This window comes from Passer domesticus, chromosome 3, assembly GCF_036417665.1.
Source record: "Passer domesticus isolate bPasDom1 chromosome 3, bPasDom1.hap1, whole genome shotgun sequence".
NCBI classification, from domain to species: Eukaryota; Metazoa; Chordata; class Aves; order Passeriformes; family Passeridae; genus Passer; species Passer domesticus.
Genome location: NC_087476.1, coordinates 9,470,990 through 9,498,659, shown reverse-complemented (window position 1 = coordinate 9,498,659; position 27,670 = coordinate 9,470,990). Strand labels below are relative to the sequence as shown.

Below are 27,670 nucleotides of genomic sequence, written 5' to 3'. Positions count from 1 at the left end.
GGTGTTGTGTTAGCTGCAGACTGAGGTCTGGGGACACATTTCACTCTTCCGTGGACATCTGCACTTCTGCCCTTGCTTCTTTGCTACCCCTGTGCCTTATCTTTGCCCACATTCCTCGCAAATAAACAGCCTGATAGCTGTAGCACCTCTCCTGTGGAGACAGGCTGAGCGAGCTGGGGTTAAGTTTGGATAAGGAGAGGCTAAATGGGAACTTTAGAGCAGCCTTCCAGTACCTGAAGCATAAAAATTTTCAGGCTGGGGAGAAATATTTTGGCAGGGCCTGTTGCAATAGAGCAAGTTCTAAACTAAAAGAAGGTAGACTTAGAGTCCATGCAAGGAAAGGTTTATTGCAAAGGGAGTGGTGAAACACTGTCACAGTTTGCTCAGAGAGCTGGTAGATGTCCCGCCCCAGGAAACATTTAGGAGCAGTTTGGCCATGGCTCTGAGCAACCTAATCTAGTTGGAGACGTTCCTGCAGGGGGATCGGACTAGATGAGCCTTAAAGTTTTCTTGATGATTAGGCAGAGTAGGAGAAAAAGGTTGGAGATGCTTTTTTAAGGGACACCTGATATAAGAAGCTGTTTGGTGGCGAATTCCTGTTATCTGCAGAGAAATAGATGCTGATTTATGGGCTGGTTATGCAAAAGCACCTAAAAATGCTCAGTTTCATTAATGCTCTCTAAATTTCTATTTCTCAGCTGTTTACACACAGTTTAAAATCTCATCTTTTTTTAAATTTCTCTTAAAGAATCAAATTTTCCATCATAATAAACGTTGTGAAACAAAATCATGGAAATATCTAGTCAGCTCTGAACTGACTTTAGGGACAGCTACCTTGATTCCTGCAGTTTTAATAAGAAAGTTTCTAGGGCTACTGTGTCTAGATCTGCATAATGAAGGAATTAAAATGGTGATTGCAGCATAATTTTTAGTGAGCACTAAACATTAGGAATCCTACTGGGCGACCCTGAAGTATAATTAGGCCTAGTTCTGTTAAATTATTTTCCTGCAAATATGAAGAAATGGAATAAAAGTGGGGTTTAAATGGGTTTAATATTCTTTTTATTTTTGTACTTTAAAGGAATACCAAGGTGTTAAGGGGGAAAACACTATTTGACGGACTTTGATTCTGATTAATTCTTTAGTGTTTAATCACCTTGATTTCATAGGAGTTTGAACTTAACGCATAATATATGATCAAGCCCTTTAATTATGTTCATTTTCTTTTAAGCCATGGAGCCATTGATCTCTAATCTGACATTCCATATAACATGGAATTTCACTTACTTTTGCATTAAGCCAGTATTCCCCCTTCTGCCTCCAAGGGTTCAAGCCTTCATCTCTCATTTCCTACCTTCGAGCTAAAAGCTTCTTGGTACTCACCCCCTTGAAGCTGTACTAAAGCTGTACCCCCTTTTACTGTACTAAAAAGTATTAAAGAGCTGTGATATGTCTCTCTAGCCACAGGAGTCAAGCCTAGTAACTAGACAATTTCTTAAGCAGGTGAAAACCTATGCTCCACTTTTTCCTCAAAGGAATTCTTAAGCATTTTTATATGAAAAACTCATTGATGAAACAACTGTGGGAGCAGATATTAGGAGTTTCATAATTCTATCATGTTCACCACATTTTACATCCTTTATTTCCCCTAATTAATCTTGGATCCTTTTCAGCAAAGCGGGACACCTTGAGCAAGAGAGAGGAAATGGCTGATAGCTCTTGGATTAAACCACACACCTGAAAGAAATTAAAAACAAAAGTAAGAAAAGGGAAAGACCAACTTTGGTCTGAAATGGAGAATTTGCATTTTCTTCATTTGAATTGACTGTACCAGCCTACTTCTTGGTAGAATGTATACCTCATTTTCTGTTTTAAAGGATAAAGCATAGTAGAGTATGAGGCAAATTGCACATAAGTTTTACGGATCTACAGGGCTGTGAATGAGTGGATGGAAGAACCTCCCTGCAGCACAAGTTGGCTAAAGAAGGGTGGCCTCTCAGGTGCCTCTAGGCAGTGTTTCTGTTTGGCTGATTTAAGCATTTCTCCCTTTGGACTCATGAGTCATTAAGAGCATATCCCAAAACATCTGCCCTGTGCCATGGGCTGTGGAATCTGCTCTGATAGCCAGATGGAAAAGTTAAGTGAAACTTAGTAGACCTTGTTTTGTGCCTAATGAGATGTAATGCTTTTAAAAATTTTATGGCACTAGATCAGCAAAGGGCTTGTACAGTATCTAACATTGGGATTTTGTGTCCCAGGCACAGAAGCATTTTGGGAATATGAAAGCTTCCTGTAGTCTGTATGGGGGAAAGTCTGATCTCTCAATGTGGGATTTAAAACAGTCTACATATTTGTCATAGAAAAACATGAGGATGAGAATGTATTTTAAGTTTTGCACCCTTCCAGAACAAGGTGCTTTGTGCCTGTACATCTGAAAATAGTTCATGTAACACAGTTAACAGTCACATCCACCAGTTAAGAAGATAATGCTCATTTTTCATACAGTGTGTGCTGTTTACATCACTTCCTCAGCTGTTGTGAGTTCCAGTAAAATGTTCCTACTAAACTCATAGCCACAACCCAGAGAAAGCCCCTACAGACTGACATGTTGAGAAAAACAGTTTCCCTTCTTTCTGAAGCTGTGCATCAAGGCGTTTGGAATTCCTTGTACAAAAGAGGAAAGGGTATGACTTGGTAGCCTAGCTGCTAGGGTACAGAATTAGAGAGATTAAGGTTTGTGCTCTAAATGCTTGCTTCTCCGACCTGTTCATTACTTCTACAGTAGAGCAGTTTCAAGAGGAGTGAATGCCTTTATGGCTTGGTGATGGAAGGTATGTTTTTGGACACTGTCAAGCTGAAAACATCCGTTGTTTTCTAGGTGAATGATTTAACTGGTAAAGTGCTGATTAGTCTTTGCTACTCTCTTCTGTGTCAACTCTTAAAAAAATAGGTTAGGAGGTCTAGCCCATGTATTATGCAAAGTGGTCTCTTAGAAAAGACTTTTCATAACCAGGGAGCCCTGAGGGGCAGAAAGAACAGCTGCTTTTTGGTGCCTGTCCCCTAAAGGATGTCAGGTGAAAAAAGCCTGTGCTTGGATTCCAGCTGGGTGTATGTGGGAGCACTGAGCTGGTGAGACTGAAGTAGTTCAGGGCATGCTTGGGAATATAGTTCTTGGTGCCTGAGGAACTGGAAAATCAGATAGGGAGGCAGCTTGTAGTTGCAGGTGCCTGAAGGTACAGCAGCTGTTGAACAAGTTGTTTTAAATAAGTTTGAAAATGGACAATACAATTCTGCTTAATGCTTGCTATAAGATTTCCTTACATTTAGTTCATGCAACCTATTTAATGCAGTTAGTTTTCTTCAAAAATATTTTAGTATATTTTTAAAATAAAACTGACTGGTGGTGGGATTTTTTCAATTGATACTTTCTCATATCTGAGGATGGATTAGGAAGATTGAACTAGGGACCACTTTTGAGCAATGTGGACACACGTAGGGCCAGGGGAGGCACACTTAGAGTGTCTAAAAATTAAAAATCCTTTTGGCTTCATAACAACCCCATACATCAGTCCAAGCTGGGAGCTGGCTGGCTGCAATGCAGCTTTGCAGCAAAAAGGGAGGTGTGTCCAAAATCAGATGCTTGTGTTTCTGATGGATGGTAAGTTGAATGTGTGTGAGCATCGTGCCTGTGTGGTGAGGACATCTACACACAGACTGGGTTTAATTAGTCTTCATCTGCCTGAACTGAAGGTACAGAGGAAACAACCAGACTCTTCTCAGGGGTGTGCAGTGGAAGAGCAATGGGCACAACTGAGCAAGGAAAATTTCAGACAGATGCAAGAAAAATAATTTTTCCCAGTGAAAGCAGATAAGCACTGACACAGTCTGCCTGGAGAGGCTGTAGCTTTTCCATTTATTGGAGATACAAACCCTTGACTGAACGTGGCCCTGGACAGCCTGTCCTGGCTTTGGAGTTGCCCCTGCTTTGAGCACAGGTTGCTGTCACAGGTTAGCCTGGCTCCTTGAGCAGGAGTCACACCAAATGGCCTTTAGAGGTCCAGTCCAGGCTGGGTTACTCCTTGATAACTATTATTTTCTTGGATTAGACAGTGTCTTGTACACAGACCTGAACTACTTTTAGGTGATTCATTTTGGGAACAGATAGTTTCTCTGTGGTAACTAATCTTGGTCCCTTTTGGGCAACTGGGTTAGTGCTTAGTACCAGACTTTGTATTGTATTCAGGCCAGCTGCTTCACATGGTGATGCAGCACACAGGTAGTACAGACGTACCCAGTTACTTTCCATGCCACTCTCCAGGTATAGACATCCTTTACCAGAACTATCAATAACAAGGAACCGTCATTATGTGGTTGAACAATGTGAGACAATATACCACAGTACCAAAAAGCCCTTTTCCTAGCTTATTTCTTTCAAATTTACACATCTTCTGGTGTAATGGCTTTTTCCCAGCACGTGCCTTCGATAGATCTATATGATTAAGAGAGTAAATAAGGCTGAGCTAGAAGTGTTTATTAATAAACAAGTAGCTTATTTTGACAATGACTGTTTCACCTAGACAGTAAGAATTTGCACTGAGATTTTTCCCCTTCTCTGCTATTCTTACACTCCAAGTATTTTTCAACAAGGAGGTTTTCAATTTAAGGGAATGGACACTCACCTAATGGATCTTCTTGATACTAATAACCCTAATTTTTGAGTGGGTCATGTTTATAGGATACCTTTCAACATTATTATACTTTATATATATCTATATCTATATCTATAAACAATGAAATCTTTTTAATCGGTTTTCACTTTGTAACCTTTCAAGAGAATTAAATTAGTTTGAAAAAGAAAACCTTGTTGAAGTTAGTAAGCTTACTAATGATGGTAAGGGTTAGATTTTTACAAAGAAAAATTACTGTTTACTGTATTTCAAAAAGGTTTTACTGTATGAAGAATAACATGATATATATAACTAGAAGTAATGGGAGGAAATTAAAAATAATTTAAACTTCCTGAAAACGAGTTCTATGAGACTGTAGAATAAGTTCCCAGGGGAAGCTGTAGAAGGCTCATTATATGGCTTATTTAAAACTAGATTAGATGAAATGCCTGAAGGGAGCCAGCTTGGGCTGTTTCCTGTGAGGCTGAAGGAGATTACCTCAGAGGTATTTTTTCCTTCTGAAATATTTTATTCTGTGATGTGGTCTTGGTATGTGGGAATGTTCTGTAGGTACTTCTCTTTCTATAATACTTCTGTGTGACTTTAAAAATTAACTTTTTTTTCCTGTTGTAACAGTTTATATGTCTTTGTACTGATATGTATCACACTGACTGTGAGTAAAAACAATAATTTTTTAAAATACAAGATCAGGAATAACTTGCCAAAGTAGAGGTGTGTGGATACTTCCTTAATTTTTCTTTTAGAATTACAAATTTGCTCTTAAGGTGGTTGAGGTGGTTGTCTTTATAACCTTGACTCTCCATATCCATGAGTGGTCTGAAAGTTGTGATTGTGATGCTTTCTCCTTTCCTTTCCTTTTCTCCTTTCATCCTCACAAGGATGCAGCCCCTGGTGAGCCCAGTGTGTGTTTTGTGCACTGGGGGTGACCTCAGGCCATGGCCAAGGCTGAGCCACAGTTCCCACAGGTACACTGAGGGGGTCACTGTGGACCTGCTGTGCAGATCTGTTTGGTCATTCTCTGTGTCAGTAGCTGTATGGACATTCCATACTAAGTGGAATAACCCCAAAGTGAAAGGATGTGGAAGAATGCATCGGCATTCCTGAGTGGCTCTCTGGTTTTCTCACCTGCTGTTTGAGCAAGAGCAGGACTGTAGAGTTTCAAAGACATTCTCTGTCCATTTTCCTATGTATACATGAAAGATGCAACATTTTTAAAAAATTTCTAACTTAGTCTCCATTGTAAACTCATAAGTCATATATGATCTGAACTTTCATTATTTGTATTTTTTACTTACATAGAAGGAGAAAGTTTCTTCTACAGTGGCTTTAGGAAAGATTTTGTGCTAAGCAAAAGAATTTGCTGGTCTTTATAGCACTGTATTTGATTTTTTTGCAAGTACTCAATCAGGGCAGAAACTCAAAATAACTAAAGAACCAATGGCCTATAAATTTACAGTTTTACAGTGTGAATGCACAGTATTTGTTCCAACAAGTTATGATTTGATAGCTGATGCCAAAGGGAGTGTAGACATTCATTTAATTTTGGATCATTAGATCCAAAGCTGTCCTGATGGTTATGGCACGCTATTATTTTTGTCCCTGTCAAAACCAATGAGCAGTTGTACTAGTGATTGGCTTAGCTGACCAGAGATGCTCAAAACAGAAGATTAATGATGAAAAGCTGGACTATGCACAGAATGTTTCAAGGGGAAATTAAGTTTTAGTTTGAAATATATTAATGTAGAATTTGCATTAATGTTACAATATAATCACAACACTTTCATAAAGAAAAGCACTTGTAGTTTATAGCACATCGAAACAATTTATGTATTGTTATTTGATTTCCTTGGAATTATTTTCTTTGGCCAATAGTTATATATAAGTTCCGTTCCTGTAATACAAAAATATCTTCATCACCAGGGGACTATATTGTCATCCACTGCAATCATCATGCATGGCACATGCACAAACAGGTTTCCTTAAAATTGTGATTAATCTCATCACTTCCAGTAGTACTGCCAGATGAACTTTCTGATTATACTGGGTTTGCATGGCAAGGTTTTGGTAGTGGGTGGAATACAAGGGTGGCTTCTATGAGAAACTTCCAGAAATTCCCCTGTGTCCAGCAGAGCCAATGTCAGCCAGCTCCAAAAAGGACTCGCTGCTGGCCAAGGCTGGGCCCGTCAGGGATTATGGCAGAGCCTCTGGCAGAGTTAAGAGGGAAAAGGTTATTGCACAGGAGCCAGGAGAGAGGAGTGAGAATATGTGAGAGCAACACCCCTGAAGACCCCAAGGTCAGTGCAGGAGGTGGGGCAGGAGATGCTCCAGTCCCTGAACTGAGATTCCCCTGCAGCCCCTGGTGAGGCCATGGTGGAGCTGTGCCCTGCAGCCCATGCAGGCCCACGGGGGAGCAGAGATCCACCTGCAGCCATGGAGGATCCCACAACAGAGCAGGGGATGCCCAAAGGAGGCTGTGACCCTGTGCAGGACCTGAGGGGGAGCCGTGCTGGAACAGCCTGTCCCTAAAGGACTGCATCCTATGCTGGAACAGTTTGTGCAGAACTGTAGTCCATGGGAAAGGTTCGTGTTGGAGAGGTCCCTGGAGGACTCTCCTGTGGGAGGGACCCCACACTGGAGCAGGGGAAGACTGAGCAGTTCTCCCCCTGAGGAGAAGGAGCAGCAGCGACAACGTGTGATGAATTGATCACAGCCCCATTCCCCATCCTCCTGTGAAAGAAGTTGAGGGTGGAGTAGAGGGAAGGTGTTTAAAAGCTTGGTTTAATTTCTGATTATCCTCCTCTGATTTGATTTGTAATAAATGCAATAAATTTCCCCAAGTCAAGTCTGTTTTTCCCATGATGGTCACTGCTGAGGGATCTCTCCCTGCCCTTGTCCCAGCCCATGAGTCTGTCATAATTTCTCTCCCCTCCCCAGCGGAGGGGGACAGTGACAGAGGGGCTTTGGTTGGAACATGGCACCACACCAGAGTCAACCCACCACACTGAGCTTTATTTGAATAACTCTCTTTTCTTCTAATTGCTGTTTTTTAAAAAATTTTCTTTTAGCTCAGAGGATGTCCAATTCCTTATATTGAAATGTGCTCTGACATTTTTTTGTTTCTGACAGAAGATATTTGCAGAGTTTTTCAGTTTAAATTGCTCACTACTCTGTTAAACCTTTCTTCACATTTTTATTTACCCGCTTGGGCTACTTTGGGATTGTGTATATTAAAACTGTGATCATAACAAGACACTGGCAAAAATGAGGTGTTAATGTGTGCAAAATCACAGATCTGGGAGGTAGATGAATAGCATTGTATACTCACTATATTAGGGATATTGTTTCTACAACCCAAAGTTTTTGCCTGCTGTTTAAAGGTAATCAAATTTGAAACAATGTCTTGAATGAGTAGGAAAGAGATCAAAATATCATGTTTACCAGGCAGCAAAATGTTTTGATTTCATTAGGATACATCTGGCCACCAGGTGGAGACTTTGCTTTAACTTTTCCTAAACCAAAGCTGCAAAAGAAGATATCAGCCTAAGAAGCCATTTGCACAAAAATAAAATAATCCCATTTATTTTCCAGGTCTTCATGTAGATAATTCTTGCAATGAAAAGTTTCCCAAGCTAATCTGAGGAGGCTAAGCCTTAATTCTTTGGAAAAAAGAGAGAAGCATAGAGTATAAGATCTAGCAATATATTGCTGAATTGTTTCATGAAATAATGGAATTTGCTGAAGTTAAATATGTTCTATCTGCTTGATTCTTCTTTTTAAGTGGCAGGGAATTGACCAGTCTCGAATTATTGTCATTAAAAATGACCTAGTTATAAAAACTCTTTGGCCTTTAGAATTTGCAGCAGGTTTAAATAACATTTATCTTTGTGTAGCATAGTTAATAGCAAAGACATAATTGCATGCTTTTCTGTAAGTGGAAGTCCCTAAATGCAAATACTAATAGACAGTGTCATCTATAACAATCTGCAAATTTATGGAGGAAATTGGTTTTCCAGGCTAGCTATTTATTAATATGGAGGAGAGCAATATTAAATGAAGCTCCACCATATTTCTTTACATTTTTATACAATGAAGAGGCTTCAGAAAGAGGTGAGGACCCATTGCCCTGTAACTAATCTATCTGCAGAGTTTCAGTAATGGGGCAGGAAAATAAAGCATTTTTCCTTTCTGATCAGCAATAATAACATTTTTCAGCTGTAGACTGGTTGGAAAGGGAGATATGTGAGTAAATCTGGGGGCTGAGACGCAAGTAAATAAAGGAAATAAATAAAAGGCTGATATCATGAATCAGATTATTTTGTGCAGGTGTGTATAAAAAAAAAGAGGATGAGTTGATCTTGGATAGGTAAAAAACATCCATATAGATGTGGTTTAAAAGGGTGCACGTGACAGTATTGAGTGACAGAGCAATGAAAGCTGCAGTCAGGTGAGGAATGAGGCTGGTGGCAAGTAGAGGGGTCTCAGGGATTCCAGCACTATTCTGCTATTCTGCACTTTATTGTGCTTAGTTTGTTCCCTGGTTTTTATCTGGAAGAACTTTGGGCAAAAAAAAAAGGGATGCCAGTCCTGATGCTGTTTTTGGCATATTCCATCAGCAGATATAGCTGAAAAATGTTCATTTGAAAGAGAACAAGTGGAATTAAAGCCTAAGCCAGGGCTGGTGGCATCTGCTTTGGGCCTGGGGATAAACACAGTATTTGTCTGTAGCAGTGAGAGGGAGTTGTGGAATGAAAAGAGATGCTCTTGTAGAAAAATGGTTACTGGTTAAAAAAAAAAAAACGAAAATTATATTTAAATAAATACTTTAAAAACAGTTTTAAAGATCTCAAAGGAATTTTAGGATCAAGTAGTGCATGGGAGTTGGACAGATGAGGAATTTTTTGCAGATTTTGGTTTGGTATGAAGCCTGCAGGTACTTATAGAGCTGTGAGGATACCCAGTGAGTTCTGCTGGGGTTACTGCTTCACCTAAATGTGCTTCTAGGCCACACTCATCCCTTGTGTGCTGTGGAAAAGATTCAGGGTGCCTTAGGCAAGCTGGTCTGCATGGGCTTTCAGTTTTCAGGTTTTTCCCCGCCTATTATCCACATCTGTCTTCTGGGTTTTTTTGAGATAGCAAACAAATTTTGGAAAGGTGTTTCATCTTAATTTGAAGTCATCACATAAATTCATTAATCATAGATAATTGACCATTTGTCATTAGAAATGTGGGTCTTTAGTTTTATTATGAATTTACTTTTTTTATATTCCAGACATTGCTGGTATTTGGTGCTGCTGTTTGGCTTTTTAGGTAGTTCATTATGAATCATTAGAAGAATGATTCACAAAGACTGAAAAAAGGAGCCCCATAATTAACGATAAAACTGTAGTTTAGTGCTGTTTGTACATGAGGGATGTGTAGCACTCTGAGGGCAGGTTCTCCTGGAGTGGACCATTTGTTTCATATGGACTCATATGAAGTTAGAAGGAGGATAATCTGTCACTCAAGATCTGGAAACTGCCTGATGTGCCTCATTTGGGAAAGGCAGTTCTTTGGGTGCCACTGTTACTATGAAATACTAAGTGGGGGAAAGCTTGTGTTCACATCTGTAAGGTTCATCCTCATTAGATCTTCTATGATGGTGCAGTCCATAGTTCTTCAGGGTGAAATTTTGATTATATTACTGAGATCTGATTTATAAAAGAGGACTGTTATATAACCTGCAGGTTTAAATGTGTCCCTTAATATTTTCCTTTCTTTTTGAATTTATACTATTTTCTTCTATGTATTACAGAGCAAAAGACTTTCAGCTGGTTCTTTAAAGGGCAGTGAGGTTGCTAGAGCTTATTTAGTGATTGTCCATTATGCATGAGCCAAAGAATAGCATTAATTGCAGCAAAATATTAAGCCCCTTATTGAGATTTTTTTTTTTTTTAATACAGCTTTGAGATTTGTTGAAATAAATCAGACTAACATAGACTGTCATGGACATTATTTGCATTTGATCAATTCATGTGCTGGCCTAAGCTGCTGAACTATTCAGGCTGAAGGTTTTCACTATTGTCCTTGTTCCTGTAGATATCACAGAGGAGAAGATTAAGAGCATTATAACTTTAACATAAAACTCAGAAGTAATATAATAGGAAAAGATAGTCTACATACAACAAAAGGAAAATTTGCACGGGCTTACTTTTATCCAAACATTTGACCTCCAGCTTAGATGGCTTAAAAATGAGGAAGAAAAACTTGTACCCATTTGTCCTGGTGCAGCAATCTGAAAGTTAACACACCGGGAAATGTTTCTCCCTAACTCTGAACTGGATGTGCAATTTATTTTTTTTTAATTAAAATCTGCATTTCTCATTCCAACCCTGTGATAGTCAGCCTACCATCCTGTTGGAAATAATAACGTTCTGCATTTATTCAGCATCCCTCATCAAAATATCTAGAAATCTGCTTTTCTGGTATATCAGTTGTTTCATTGTTCAGATCTTCCACTGGATCTGTCTGTAAGCAGCACTGAGTTTGAACTGTCTTCAGAGCACTTGACAGCTCTGTCTCTGGTTGTATCTTGGATCCTGTGTTCTGTCAAGTCCCCTTGACCTGGCTTTTTAAACCTCCCTGAGGTTCAAACACTCATTTTCTGGTAACATCCTCACAGCAGTTTATGATTTTATCACGCTGTCCTTCAGGAGAAGAACATTGAGAATTTCAGTTTTTGACATATATACTAGAGCTGAGTCAATATAAAGTAAACTAAAGGAATTCTTAAATCTGAATTCCTCTAAAAGTCTCAAAGCATAGACATATGCCATTTCAAGTTGATAGAATTTAGCTTTATCGGGTTGTGATGAATTGTCCAGTGCTGAATACAGAATTGATGGTTCTGGAAATCACTTTCAGCTGGGCAGATCTTGCCACTGGAAGGTTAGAGGCACCTAAGAAGAAAGGGGGGACTGAAGGCATAATTTTTTTTGATCATTTATTGTCTTCAGTGTTGTTAATTTAAAGAAAAATTCCAGTTCCAAAAGGATGGCTTTTATGTAAATTCTTATATTGAAATAACGGTACTGCTTGATTCAAGAATTATTGTATTAAGTAAGGAAAGTTCTGCAGGAGTCTAGCAAAAAGTACTCAGGTGGCAACTTTCCAGTCATCCTGCTTACCCTTAAAATTGGATCTTCAGGGATTTGAATGTGGTTACCTCATTTCAATCTTTGTTTGAACCCATTATGTATTTTATATTTCTCAATCTGACAAAACAATCAAACAGAATGGCAATGACATATTTAAGGCTGTTTATAGTAGCATTTAAGGCAGTATAAAAAAAGGGAGATGGTCTGGCTACTAAATTATTCTAATAAAGAACAGCATTGCTTATTTTTTTTTATACTCTCCTGAACAATAACAACAATACCTTCTCCACTATTTTCATTTTTAGTGAAAGCAAATGTTCTGGAGAATAAGATGGGAAAAACATCAGAAGTATTGAAATAATTATGCTAATATTCAAAACAATGTTTTGCATGTCACTGCTATATAAAAAGTTTCCTTTTTTTTCTGCTTTTTTTTAAGATATAAAACATCTATCAAGTAAACAGGAAAGGAAAACTGTCTTTTTCTGAGTGGTTTCATTTCCAGTGTTTCTTCAGCTTCCCCTCAAGGGTCAGACTCAATAAACAGCTGTGCACTATGTGTGAATAAAATCAATGTTGCAGAACCGCATAGCACACCAACAGAAAAAGGGTTTTAATTCTTTTCTTTTTGAGTGTAACAGAGACACTTATGAGTTTAACTTTTCCCATTCCAGTATTTACTCTTGGTGCTTGCACCAAGGAAGAATTCAAAACAAGAAACAGCTGGAGCCTTTTCTTTACACTTCACCTGCTATTCACATCAATAACCCTTCAAAACACAAATGTGCTGGCAAGTCACACACAATTTTCACTGCACCCACTTTTGTATGGAGAACAAAAGTAGCTTCATCATCTCAGCCAGGATAATAAGTATTAGAAATCTGCATGACACCATTTTCTAAAAAAAACTCTTGTTCCCTGTGTTACAGGACAAAACCTGATTAATGCAGAAAAGGATATTCTGATTTATATTTTAAAAAAGATACGTGTATAGTCTTTATTTGTGTGCATGATTTTTTTCTTCTTGGATCATGAAGAACAAGATACACCTGTTAATAGGCAGGAGACACAAAACCCAGCATTTATATATGCAGAGGGTGTATTGTTTATGAGCCTCTTCTTCCTCAGTGGTTGTAAAACCTGGAGAGAGGTGCTTGACTGCGCCACCCTTGGCTGACATGGTCTGCAGTGAATGGTCATGGAGGAGAGCTTGGGTCTGTGGCAAGTTCTGACAGCAGATATAATAAAAATATTGGCTGTATAACTGACTATAGGCTCCAACATTGCTTCCCAGGTAGTTGCCTGAGGAGGCCCTGCTGACGGGGGCAAGGACACAGAGGTGGATGGGCAATGGAGTGTTACAAATCCTCACAGATTTACTCTGGGAGACTTAGGAGTTTCAGAGGAGATTCTGTATTTCAGGCTAGCCTGCAAACATGGACTGAATGAGTCTTCCTGGGTTATCAAATTAATCTTCCAGCTCTTCTAAGTCATCTAGAGAAATGGGAACAGTTTTGCACTGATCTTGCTGATGTACTCACAATGGCACAAGAAAAGTCTTCTCTTTTTTTCTTCCTATAGGATTGAATGTAACTGAAAGCAAGACTGTTTTTAAAGTCCTTGGAAGCTTTTCAGGGTTTTTCTGCAAGTAAAACAATAGTATTTTCTTTACACACACATCCAAGTAGTCCACGTGGAATAAAGTTTCTCAATTGCTCATCTCAAAATGAAAACTGGGGTAATGTTAGTTTCATTTTCCAGGGTTAGGATTTATAATAGAACATATTCATGATTTCATACATGTAATGACGTATGGTAAAGTATTGTCATACACATGTGAGGTGAGTCATTCTGACAAGATAATTTTGAAAAACTAAGCTGCAAGAGAGTGTTCTGACTTCCAGTAGAGATCTTGATTTGGGTGTGGTAGAGGGTACAAAGGGAACAGAAGCACAGCATAGCCATTCAGGTGTTGATTGAAACTGGCCACTGCAATAAAGTCATGTGATTCATGTAGGAAAATTCTTACTTCTTGCCTGTCCATGTCAGAAAACTCTCATGAGTTATAATCTCAGGAATGCCAGCATTTCTCTTAGGGTGACATACTTTGGGAAATACAGAATAACTTAATTGACAACTGACAAAACCACAGGTTGTTTCTTTTGGTTCACATTAAAAAAATAAATAAGCAGGCACAGATAAATTAATAGGTAAATAGGAACTTTAGTAATACCCATAATGATCCAGTCAGTGCAAGTAAGTGTCATCTTTCTTACAGTACTGTGTTTCTGTATTAACTTATGTAGCTTGATATATGAAAATGGGAAATGGGCTAAGCTGGCTATGATGACTTTCACCTCCCTGAAACAGGCTCATTCAAAAGTTATCTTCTCAGAAAGTGGAGACAAATAAACACATCTAGGGAAGTACTTCATCTCATGAAATAGGTGTCCTGGGAGGTGCTTTAATTGTCTTTGTTTTCTTTGTGTGGACCACAGAGGTAGTTTAGAGACAGAAAACCTCCTCAGATGCCTAAAGTTAGGGTGATTGTATCCTGTCTCTAGCATACAGCCCTGAGCTGGGCAGGACCATTATTCAGTTGCTGCCCTGCTCCAGAGGGCTCCACAGAGGGAGTTCACGCTACGAGGGCTCCCTTGGGAGCAGCTCTACATTAAGAGCCCAAGATGACTAACTCAGATTTTCTGAACCATAACACAAAATCTTGGGGTGTCATTTTTGGGTGTTAGCTTGCTTTAGTTTGTTTGAGTCTGACCTCCAGCCTCTAAAGTGAAAAAATGATATCCAGTTTTGTTCATTTATCTATTTAATTCAAACTGAAATTAGTTTCCTTGTAGCTTGAGCCTTGAAGGAGGCAGCAACCTTAGTGTGAATTGTCAGTGGATCACGATAAAGTAACAGGGCTCTCACTGCCAGATCTGTCTGTGCACTTACAGAGTATGCTCAGGGACAATTTCTTCTGCACATTTGACGGTTTGACAGACATGATTTTTTTTTCCTGATCCTTAGAAGAAACAAAAAGATTTTTTACACTTCCTAAAGATGCTGATTCCCAAAGCTCTGTATTGTGAGTTTTTTATTAAAGCATTCCAGTGTCACAGCATCCAGACTCATGCTGTCCTAGTTGATAGTCAGGGGGGATGTTTGCAGGACTGACTGCACACTGACCTCAGGTTTCCAGCAGCAGCAAAAATGCCTCAGGGAAACTCAAGAGATTTATCATAATGCTGCTTGTTTATAGGAACTTTCAGGTACAACAGAGACTGACAAGTACCGTACAACACAGCTTAAACAGTAAAGAACTTAGCAATAGCAATATAGAAAGACAGGCAGTCCAATATTTACATCATATACCAAACTTTTCTCTGCTCGATGATGTTAAGAATTCCCGAGAGCTGTTTTCCTTGATATGCTGACGTTGCTGGGCCTACAGTTCAACACACTGCACTGGATATAAATTCACAGGGCTTTTTTTCTCCCTCTCTTATTCCTTAAGACCAATCAAATTTTGCATAAAGTTAAATGTTTTAAGGAGGATTTGGCTTCATAGAGCCGTGTGATTTTTCCCTGTGATACAGAGGTAGAATAAGATCATGAAAATTTGCTGGCTACAGTTTGGCTTTTCTGTTTAGGTTGTGAAAGGGAAGGGTGAAGCCCTCCCTGGAAAACTGAAGAACTCATGAACTGTAAGGCAGATTCCAATTAGAGGCACTCAGTTTTCCTTTGATATAAAGACCTCACTTGGGTACCTACATTGCCTATTGCTGCAAAATCTGAATAAGTCACAGAAATATATTTTTCTTCTAAACTTGCCAGGTGAAAGAAGGAGAAATGTTTATATCTTACTACTCAGATAGTGTTCTGAGACTAATGTCCCAGTCCATAGACCTTTGTGCAAAAGTTGATTTTAGGAGATTGAAATGAAACACTGAATTCCAAGTACAGAGTAATTACGTTTTTTAACTCCCCTTGCAACAGGGTGTCCAGGGAAGTGTTGGAATCACTATCCCTGGAAGTGTTCAAACACAGTGGTACTGTGTTAATGGTTGAACTCAATGATCTTGAAGGGCTTTTCCAACCTTAAAATTCTATGATCTAAATATACAGTTTTTTTAGCTGGAATGGTTGTTCAGGTCTTAGGGTCGGATGAATTGCTCCCTGCATATTCCCCACTGGCCACAAATGGAGCATCAGCTTCCAGATTAGAACAGGCACTGCCTTGCATGCCTCTGAAGATGCACAAGATTAATTTAGATCTAAACAACTAAGCCCCCAGAAGGCTAAAAAACCCAAACATAACCTGCTCGGGCACTAGTCTCACCTCGGTGCTTGCAGTTGGTGTTCAGGTAGCTCTGGGCTCAGCACACATCCCTGACACAGCCACTGATGCTCCCTGGGCTGTAAGCACCTAAAAGTCTGGCCAGTAATTGAATGCAGATCACATACCATAAGGTTCCTGAATTCAAGATAGGAAATTATTGAAATATTTTTCTTTCCAGTAATTTCCACAAATGTTTGGGGAACTTGTTTCAAAATGTTATGCAATCATTAGGTAATTTTTTTTTCCTTTTTACTTTTAGCACTCAGAGCAACTCAGATTTCAGCTTAGATTTCATCTTCACAAATATTTCCCTCAGGTTTAGTTAATTTTTTTTAGAAAAATTGTTTATATACTGCTTTTACAGTTGTTTTACAGGGTTTTTTTGTTGTTGTTGAAACAGTTATTATGTCTTTACCTGTAGGTGATACCACCTTTTTTAATTCTGTGAATTGAACAATGTTATACCTATGCAAGTTACTACTGTTCATGAAGAATAAAATAGAACTGTACATGAACTGAACACTTTAGAGTTTATGCTTTCCCAAGCAAGGAAAATAATTTACAGAGTGGATGATGGGAGTATAGAAGATAATAAAATAAATAAATAAATAAAAGAAACCAATAAACAAAACCAAAACCAAACAAAGAAAAATCCAAACCACAAACCAAACACAAAACCTGTTTTTCAAGAGTCAAAATTTTCAGGATTTTTTTAATATATAAATATATATATGCACACATGAGTATGAAAAACTAATGCATAGTCTTCTGATCCACCACCCTGAAATAGACCATGAGCAAAAGGACACAGAAATGACACTTATGGCAGCTTATAATACTCTCCAGAGTCACTCCCCCACTATTGGTCTTACAAATTGGTGGTTGATTGAAGTCTAGACTGCAAACCACATTGGATTGTGCAGCTCTCAAACCACACAAGAATGGAAAGTATTATAGCAGCTGTTACCATGGATGTTGACAGAAATCTGAAAAGTGCAAAGGATAAACATAACAAAAAATAAAACCTTTCCAGATGGCTGTACAGCTCCCTAAAAATATACACTGCCACTGAAGGCTGGCTGGATTGAAAAGATATGTTGTCTAAAATAAAAAGGCAGTAGAAGCTGCTGTATGTTAAAAAAAAAAGTAGAAAAATATTGTAAAATGTTGGTAAGTGATTTTTTTTCCCCTCCAGTTTCTGTGGAACTTAACTATGCAATATAAAGCTGCATATGGGAGATATAACTAACATTAATGCATAGACAATAATGTAAGAACCATTCTGAGGAGCATAGATGGATAGTTAAGTAATGATTGCTATTTGACTACATTTTGATAAAACAATATTATTGGAGTAGGAACAGCAACTAATCCCAGTGTTGACAAGTCTGCCTGCTTCTTTTCTATCCAAGTCTCACCACGCATGTCCATGGCAGTGTCACCTCAAGATTAGACTAACGTGACTGATTTATAAGAGTCTGGTTTTGGTATGTGGCCCCAGCAAGTGAAAGAAATGAAGCTGGAACTCATGCATGAGGGCTTGTCAGTGTCTGCAAATTGTACTTCCCCTGAATAACTGCCTGCTGTTTAAGATGAATGGCAATTCCATATATCATGACACATAGTGAACACCATTAGCAGATTTATATCTGGGTGTCAAAGTGCACCTGATTACCTTCTACTTTCAGAAACTTTTGCCAGTTTGGCTGAAAGTTCCCTCACCCATTTTTCTGCAGGAAAAAGATAAAAAGGAGGTAATCATCACAACTCCTCCCCTTTCAAGACTTAAAGGACATAGGGCTGCATTGCATGTGATTTAAAATGAGAAGCCAGTCGGTGTTTTGCAGTGTTTCAGCATCAAATTATTGTGATAGATTTCTACTATGATGATCTCATACCAAGATTATTCTTCAGATATAAATAGTTATTTCTTTCTTTTTGTTGTATCATCTTGGATATATTTCTAATCAGCTTCTACTCATATTTCATTTGACCGAACAAACCAACCAGCCCTCCTTTACTTACCTCTCATGAAATCTGTTCTCCTTTCCTTGATCAGCCTTCTCTGCATTTCTCCGTTTGATCAACAGCCAGAGGTGTGGGTGTGACATTCTAGTGTTGGTCATGCATTGGGAAACAAAGAAAAGAGCAAAACATCAGCCTGACACCTTAATTTAAGAATTGTAATTTTTGGCATTTAACTGTCATGTCTTAACATTGCCTAAACATTTTTAGTAGCATAGAGGCACATGTAGAGCACAGAGTGATATTTCTGAAACAACTGTCTTAATTTCCACTGACTGTCAGTATAATTCCACACTCTATTGCTAATTTTAATCTAAATTGCTTCCTTTCAGGACTAAACCCATGCAATCTAAATAATATATTAAACATGAAGGATCCAAATGAAGCCTGGCAGTCAGTCAAGGTGAGATTACAGGCTGTTTAAAATGAGCATGTGCTATTTTAGAGGCAGGTGTCTCAAAGGTAATTGTCATCATCTTCTCCTTTGGATTATTCCAGAAATCATCAGGAAGATTGTGTACTTCCATTAGCCTCGACAGCTGGTTCTGCTGATGCCAGGATGTCATAAAAAGTGTGGTTAGAGTGATGCATTTCTCATGGAGAGCACATGGGCACACGTGAGAAATGCTGCTCTGAACCAGGTATTTGTCTGAGTGACTCTTTCCTCCTGCAGGATAGAACAATCAAAAATTATTAAACTTGAAAGAAAAGATGCCATTTGAGATTCTGTCCCAGCTTTTATGAAGTGCCTTGGTGCAACCTCCAGATACAATTTCTTACTGTACAGTCCCTCACAGGAAAATGGTGCAACAGACATCTCCGTTCAGATTATGGGCTCTGCTTTCCGAACCACATTTCCTAGCCAACCAACAGAGTAATAATTAAAAAAATATTTAAAACATGCCTATGATTTTATGAACCTATGGACATTTTCTACATTCTGCACTCTCTATATCATTCCACAGCTAAATTAGGAAGTTGCATCCTGGCTTGGTAAAGTACTCACATAAAGATCAATTATTTGCACTATTTATCATGGTTGCTTAGGTGTTCCCCAGATGTTTTGATTAATTAAGCCTCCAGAAAGCCTCTCTCCCCAACTTTGGCAATTCTTGTTTATTAAAACCATTACAATCCTTTCTCAGGATCTTCCTGTTGAGCTATAATTTCATTATCTCAGTGTCTGGCTCCACTGGGGTGTTTCTGTGTGAATGCAAGAAGATTAGGATGTTAACTCTTTGTTTTGCACACTGTACATGGTCTCTGATATAAATCAGTCATTGTAACTGCTCTGCACTCAGTAGCTCTAAGCAAAGCAGGAGGAGCACAACAGAGCTCTATGAAATGAAGATTAGATTGCTGAGTGTGAAAAAATCCAGATAATCTGCTTTCTAGACTGAAGAATTCTAGTACAGGAAATGCCAAATCCAGCAGCAAGGTTTTTTAATGGACTTTAAGGATTGTATTATTAGACAGTATCAAAAACAGTAACAATTTTTAAAAAAATAACTCTACCTCCTCCCCCCCAACCTCTGTTCTCTTGCTTCTTCTCAGGGCCAACTCAGGGCTTCTTAGATGAAATTTTGCCACTGCATGGGTGAGAATCAGAGACATTTATTTATTTCTTATTGTTCTGGGGTGACATTTCAGTTTTGTCATGGAGCAAAGAAGGATTTTGGGAGGAAAGAGTGAGCAATAGCAGGCTTGAAGGAGCTTTAAAAAGTTCTGGTGAAGTAATGGCAAATGGGAGAGACTGGTCTCAGGAGCTTTTCCCCTGTCCCTACCCTGCCAGCCAAATCTCTGGTGTCTTCCAGAGAGCCTTCACTCCATAGAAAGGCCCTTCCTTCCTTCCTTCCTTCCTTCCTTCCTTCCTTCCTTCCTTCCTTCCTTCCTTCCTTCCTTCCTTCCTTCCTTCCTTCCTTCCTTCCTTCCTTCCTTCCTTCCTTCCTTCCTTCCTTCCTTCCTTCCTTCCTTCCTTCCTTCCTTCCTTCCTTCCTTCCTTCCTTCCTTCCTTCCTTCCTTCCTTCCTTCCTTCCTTCCTTCCTTCCTTCCTTCCTTCCTTCCTTCCTTCCTTCCTCCCTCCCTCCCTCCCTCCCTCCCTCCCTCCCATAAGCCTTTATTTCCATAGGATGTTTTTCTTCTGGCTCAGTTCCTCATTCTTCAGTCTATAACAGCAAATAGCAGTCCTCCTTTCACCACCTCTAAAATCACCTTCTTGTTCTTTTCATCACGTCAGGAGAAGGATCTGCACCAGTGTCCACACTGGAACCCTCTCAGGTTTCACCCTGGTCCCAGTCTTCTCATTCTCCTGTGTTCTTTCCTGTTACCTCCAGCCATCAACTGGGATTGAGAGCAGCAGCTGGTCAGACAGTGAAGGAAAGAGCTGGAAGTGACACAGTTTTCTTCTCCCTTCTCTCAGCTCCTGCTCCCAGTCAGAAAAGGTGTCAGGGAAGCAGAAGCAAGAGAAAGCAGGGACAAGAAAGCAGGCACCAAAGCTGCCTTGGCAGCTGCCTCCCGAGACCATGCTTGAAACCAATCCTGCTACTAGTCAAAGTATTAAAAGATATTTTGAAGGAAAATATAGGCTTTATATAGCATCACCTGTTAACAAAGGGGGTTTTTTTGTGTGATCAGTCTATTTGGTTCTGCAGGTGGAGATGATGGCAATTAAGCAAATGTAGGGTGGATTGAAAAGCTGTCGAGAATGTGCAGAAGGGGATACTGGGACAAAGAAGGCCACTGTTAGTGTCCTCAAATGATCAGTCTGTGACAGATCTGTTTAATGTATTTGTTGATTAAATATAGAGAATTAAATGTGGGATTCTGAAATTCAGAATTGATCATAAAGCTGGGATGTAGGGCTGAAACAACAGGCTGGGGAGGGAATCATCCATTAAAAGAAGGCAGGATGTATCGGATGACTCGGGCTGCTGAAATGAAAAGCATGAGATGAAACTTGAGAGTTTCAAATTACAATACTTGGCACTCAAAATACTCAACAGTATTTTTTTTCCCTATATATAGAGGATTTCTAAATTGGAAAACAAAAAAGATCATTCATTAGATGGAAGATGACTATGAGCTGCCGAGGAATTTATTTGGATTCAGGTGTTTTCCATTCTAAAAATGTTATTTAAACTTAGTTGACAGAATAAAAGAGTTTGACTTTTTAACCTTACCAACTGAGTTTCAGAGGGGATAACTTTCTACAGATACTTTTGGAGAACAAATATCAAACAGAAAAAAGGTTCTGAAATTAAAAAAAATTAAGTTTGGTCTTCATGAAGTGTAGGGTAAAAAAAAAAAAAAGAAAAAGGGTGAATTACTGGGATGATGTTCCAAAGAGCCAGCTGGAGAAGGAATCAAAATTGTTTTAACATGGTGTCTGGTAAGCTAAGATTTAAGCTGATGTTTGGAGGGGGATTGCATATTAAAATAAGGGAGTTTAAGGTTGCTGTAGGTGAACAAGTCCTTGGACATTTGATGCCTCTGACATGAGACTATATCTTGATCACTTTTTATATCAATGACCTCTTTCTGGTAGGGAGGCTGCTTGCAGGAAGAGGGTGGATTTTTCCCTGCTGATCCAGAGAGGACTAGTGAGGTTTGTGTGGGGAGAGTTGCCTTCCCCTGATTGTTGTGCAAAACCAGAAATATCCACCTCCAGTTTTTCTGGAGCCTTTGCATATTCAAGAGACTGCAACAGCTCAGGCTGGCAGATACTAATTTTAACCCACTCTTCCCCACTGTGGGATGTGCTTGGCTTTCTCAGTTCATGTGCTTTGTCTGAGTTTACACAAAATGAGTTAATCTGAGGGCAGGTAGACAGAGAAGGTTGAAGCTGAGTCACGGTAAATCTTTATTTAATAAATGCTAAATAACAATAGTAGCTCAGGTGATCCCTTCCAGTCCCATGTTCCTGTTTAAAATTGGTTGAAACATGAAATCTTTATTCAGGCAAAACTTTTCTTAGAACTGTACTGAAATTTTAGTTCCCTTTAATAGTTCTTCTTCTGCAAAGATTCCCTGCTCTCTTAAACATTTATTTTCCCTAAATAGCAGTCCATTCCCATAAAAAACCCCACAGTGAGCCCATAATGCACAGTCTCTAAAAATTTACCAAGCAGGACACATCTCAAATAATTGTAAAGAAACCTAATGATACAGGAAAAGCACTAAGAGATAGGAATAGACAACTTTCCATTCCTTTTATCAAATAGAAATAAATAACTTTTTTTTTCCCCCAAAGATATTATTTTGTTAATATCTGTGTTTTACTTTTAAAACAATGAATGAGAAATAAAACTCTAGAAATTATAGTAAGGACAGAATGAAATACTACTATTCAAAATAAAAGAAAATGTTTTATTTCTGATTAAAAAGCAATACTTTTAAATAACTAAAAAATGTAAATGTACTCAAATATGTTTCTAGAGAAATATTTTTCACTGGGATGTGTTTTCTGATTTTTTTTTTGTTTGTTTGTTGTTGTTGTTGTATTTTTTTGTTTGTTTGGGTTTTTTAAAATTTTTTTATTTTTCCTTAAACATTTAATTTTCTTTATTTAGTTTTAGAAAACTCCTAAAATTTTGCTTCAGACACAGACAGGTCAGGGAAATGGATAAGAGCATTCTTATACCAGTGATTGAAGTGATCAGAAGATGCATTTCCAAGTATAGCCCAAGGAGGTTACACTATTTCAAAAGAGAAAGTCATGATTGCTTTGTTTTGTGTATTCTTGTATATTTTTTAAGCTAGTCTTTGCTGGCATCTGTTTATTGAACTGCAGAGACCATTGTCTTAATCTAATATAGTAACTCTTTTGATCATAACTGGGTGATTTTGAGAGACATTTTTTAAGTATAGACTTGAGTTCACCATGGTCTGAGGAACACAGGTGATTTAAATTGTTTTCTTTTAAACAGAATTTGGGGAGTTTAGTGTCATGTGTATTGCAAAAGTTTTCTAAAAAAATCTTCTTTCCAGTCCTTAGTCTGGTAATGTGATTCTAAATATGATCTCTAATCTTGTGTGAAGAAAACCAATGCCTGCTAACTCTGATTTCCACGAGCACTATTCCTTGTTCAGGTACATCTTGCGTGAATAAACATTTCCTGATACACTTTTTTCCTTTGTGAAAGCCTGTAATTTTTGAGACCTCTGAAAGCAGAAATGAGGAGACACCTTTTCTGAAGGTGTCTGAAGAAATAATTTTGAACTCTGGGATTTATGGTTAATCTGTCCACTGGGAATCCTTAAAATCAGAGGGTTTGGGGAAAGCTGCGAAAGGCAGGCCTCAGAGACAGCAGAACTGTGATTAGAGCTAAGCAGTAGCCATAAGATTGGTCAGCAGAAAAATTATGTATGAAGTAGAAAAGTAAGGACAAATAGAACAATAATCTGTGTATTGTCTAGAATAACTCCCTAAGCTGCAGAAAAGTATATCTAGCAAGATATTAGGAAGTTTATAAGTAAGCTTAATAATGGAGCTCTGTGCATTGTGTTTTAAGGCTTACAAGCAGGTATTGTATTCAAAATAACAAGCATTGTTTTAACTGAAGGTACGTGTGCTTATAGTGATTGGATGGAACTACTGTCAATATGCTTTTGCTTTGTGTGATTGGTCAAAAAACTTTTAAAGTAAGTTGTAACATTAAGTTCTTGGTCTGCTGCCTGGGATGTGAGCTGATGGCATCTTCCCATTGTCATAACAATGTAATGAGACTGATCCTGGAAAATAAACAGCTCAAGACGTGTTCCTAGGAGTCCTGTCCCATTTGTGATTTGTACACAGCCCCCGGCCAGTGATACGTCCAAGTGTTTGAACAAATCAAAGTCAGGGGACCAGGTATTGTAATTTGGCTGGTTGTGCTGTTGTATGGGACAAGGATTCTTGCATGCCTCTGGCCTGAGCTAACCAGTGCTCTTCCAGGCAACTCCTAGCCATGGTCTAGGAGTGAACTTGTGCCATGGAGCATTCCTTGCTGGCAGTTTAAATATTTTGGAGAGCAAGGGAGCGTTTTTAGTGTGGGCATGGAGAGGATTCTCATGGGTTGGTTCATAAATATTGCAGAGCCATAGTGTCCTATGCTACAAAGGCAGGAGACAGAGTTTCTCTTAGATAAATCACACAGTGCCTACCCGTAGAAACATGGAGGTGTAAAATGACTGGGTAGCTGAGAGTGCTGTAGAAAACATGACCAGGTCAGGTGTAATGACAAGTTCATATTCACCAAGAATATCAAAGTAGAAAATGTTTCTGTCAAAAGAAACAAAATAGTTGTAGGGCCACAGGAAGTGTGACTGCAGATAAAAGTGCCAACTACATAAAATTTAGGTTATGTGGGAGTAGGGGTGGTAGACTGAATGTTGGAAAGACATTCAGAATTTAAATAATTTTTTTTTTCAAAAGGCAATAGAATTACAGTTGGAAGAGTACAACAAAGGAAAACATCATTACAAAGAGTTTGAATAGACCATGAAATAGTTTTTCAGGGAAAGTAGAGAAAGCCATGCTAACCACAGATTGTACCACTGTACAGTTTTTAGATGATTGAGTTAATTTTCCTCATCATAGCTTGTATGGTGCTATGTTTTCTGATTTCTGAGGAAAGCAGTGCTGATAACACAGTTTTAGTTATTAGTGAACAGCATCAAGGCATTTTCTGCTTCTGACTGCTCCCCCAGTGAGGAAACTGAGGGTGCAAAAGAAGATGGGAGGACACACAGGAAAACTGACCCCAGCTGACCAAACACCATATGACATCATGCTCAGCAGTAAAAGCAGAGTGGGGGAATTTTGTCAGGGCTGCTGTAACGTGGGGACTGGCTGGCATTGGTCTGCTGGAGGAGGGAGATTGGGGTTTTAGCACAGCTTTTTTGCTTGATTTTGTTTTTCTTTGCTTCTTTTTGCCTCTATTTTTAACTTTTCCCATTGAACTGTGTTTATCTCAACCCACAAGTTTTCTCACTTTTACCCTTGTGATTCTCTCCCACATCCCGCTGCGGGGGAACGAGCATGTGGCTGTGGGTGCTCAGCTGCTGGCCAGAGTGAGCCTGCAACCACAACTAAACTGAAAAAGAAGTGAAAACTACACTGCCTGGAAAATTCTGCACTGAGAAGCTTGTCTAGGACTGCCAGACAGTTATCATGGTACATTCATAACGTGAGAAACACAGAGGTGAATAAGCTGAACCTCAGAAAGTTACAAAAACTGCAAGATTACTACTCCCAGGCATGTTGTCTGGATCACAAGGAAAAAAGTTATTAATATCATTAGGCTGTATATTGAGAGTCATTGATGTTGAGGGATAAACTTCTGCAGATTGCATAGAAAGAGATGAGGCCATGTTTACCATTGTCATAGAACATTAAAAGAAAAATTATTATGTTATCATAAGGTAATTAAATTTATTCTACAGATATTCTCACCTGGTGTAAATCAGCAGATTTCTTTTGCAGTGAGAATTTTGGTGATTTATAAACAGAGGAGAACTTAGCTCACCGTTTGTTTCTGTGCTGTCCTTGTAACACTGTTTGGACCAGAAACATTCATGCTCGTATTTCCCAGAATTTTTAGATGCTAGGGTTTGTGGAATTGTTGGCAGCCTGAAAGTGCCATCTAATCCCTCTTGTTAGCTTAATGGAAAAGCTGTTTGACCACACCAAATACTTCGCAAAAAAAAAACAAAATAGAAAGTGATTTAAAATTCCAATGAACAGGAACCATGAGCTCAATCCTGAAAGGTGCAAAAACGCATTCCTTTGCTTGGAAGAGAATAGGGCAGATCTTGTGTGGAAGAAAGAAGCAATTTCTCTAGGGCTTGTGCCTAAACAGAGCTGAAAATCACCTAGGAAGTGTTGAGTGCTCCAGATTGCCACTGAATTCTTATGATTTTGTCCTTCCTTCTCTTAAGGGCGTAAAACAAGTATACAGCATTGTGTTTCCAAATCTGGAGAATGGTTTGGTTTGGGTATTTTTTGTTGTCATAATGATGTACAGTTTTATTTTCATTTGAAAATACTTGCTTTTAAAAACCATAAAAACTTGTGCTTTATCTGACAAAATGAAACTAATAATTTTGTTTGCTGTTAGTATCCTCCAAGCAGTAATGTGAACTGAGGTATCAAATATTTAGTACTGTGCAGCACTAATATGGATATGGTGATTTCTTATTAATACTAACAACTTCAAAACTAATTCTCATTAGCTTGAAATAATTATTTAGCTGCTTAGCAAGTGATTAAATTCAAACTGAAGTATATAATAGTTTGCAAAAAAAAAAAAAAAAAGGTTGACATTACAAAATCTTAATGGCTTTAGTCCTTAAAGCTTATTATTGGATTGGTCTATACATTTAAGGAATATTCTTAAAACTGTATACACTCCCTTTTTATCTAGTGCACAAATTGCATCCAATTTGGCAAAGCATTTTGGATCTACCAGCTACAAATTAAGCAACAATCACAAAAATAATAAACCCCCAAATAAACCTTCGAATAATGTAATTCAGATTTTAATGGAAAAAGAAAATTATTTGCCCATAATTGTTTGACTAAGCCTGTTCCTATTTTCCCTCCATATTTATAATGTTGGCATTTAAAGGTTGGAAGTAGAGTAGCATAAAGACATAATTTCACACATACAGAGCCCAGAAACTCAACAGTAGGAAAGGCTAAGCCTCCTAATGCAGACATGAATTTTGGGTGGGACAGTGTCGGGTATCTGAGCTTCATCTCACTGTTTGAAAGCTTGAGCCTTTTTGTTGATGGAGAAGCCTTTTGTGCATCTTCACTTAACTGTCAGGTTTTAGAACTATGTGATCGGCAGTCAGGAAAAGGATTGAGAAGCAAGTGTGAAAATGGAGTGGTGAGAAATGTTCTCTCTGTGTTATAGCTTCCATCTTGGACTGTACACAGGGAGCTTCAGTGAGGAGCTCAGGAGCAGATGCATGGATGCTATTAAAGCTCATGTGCCAAAGCATTAAAGCTAGAACTGTTCCTCTCCATAAAGGAGAAAAAAAAAAAAAGAGAGAGGGCCCTCTAGCCATAAATTCGCCAGTAAAATGCATGTGCACTGTATCATTTGGCTCAATAAAAAATGCAGCATGTGGCAAAATTTTAGACAGATAAATGTAATTAACACTGAAAGGCAGATGGCAAGGAAAAGGGACAAAGAAAGAAAAAACCCATAAGGATGGGATGCAGTGGCACACTCTAACATTATAAGTGCATTAGGAATTCCATCCTCATAGAAGACAATATTTAAATGCTTTCTTAAACAGAAGAATATGACGCAAATTTTTTTCCTGAATTAGAGCCTAAATTTTCAAGTGAGGATCAGTGCTTATTGATTTATGCATTCACTGTAGTACATTGTTGTTATCCAAAGTATAAATTTCAAGCATCCTGGTGTTAAGAAATGTGTTTAAGAGACACAGTTATACCATTTCTTAGAGGTATGATAAGAAGTGTCAGTGCCCTG

General features: G+C 38.6%; 1 long non-coding RNA gene across 2 annotated transcripts; it reads right to left on the bottom strand.

Annotated features, from left to right (window-relative positions):
• Nucleotides 1–1,718: 1,718 nt before the first annotated feature.
• On the bottom strand, nt 1,719–20,659 carry LOC135297894 (uncharacterized). Of its 2 annotated transcripts, XR_010359821.1 has the most exons (5): nt 19,970–20,096; nt 19,701–19,774; nt 18,186–18,272; nt 5,814–5,871; nt 1,719–1,737 (listed from the first exon to the last, which is right to left on the bottom strand). It is a non-coding gene; the product is annotated as an uncharacterized LOC135297894 (long non-coding RNA). The 2 variants fall into 2 exon arrangements; XR_010359822.1 differs by lacking the exons at nt 19,701–19,774; nt 19,970–20,096 and adding an exon at nt 20,397–20,659.
• Nucleotides 20,660–27,670: the final 7,011 nt, after the last annotated feature.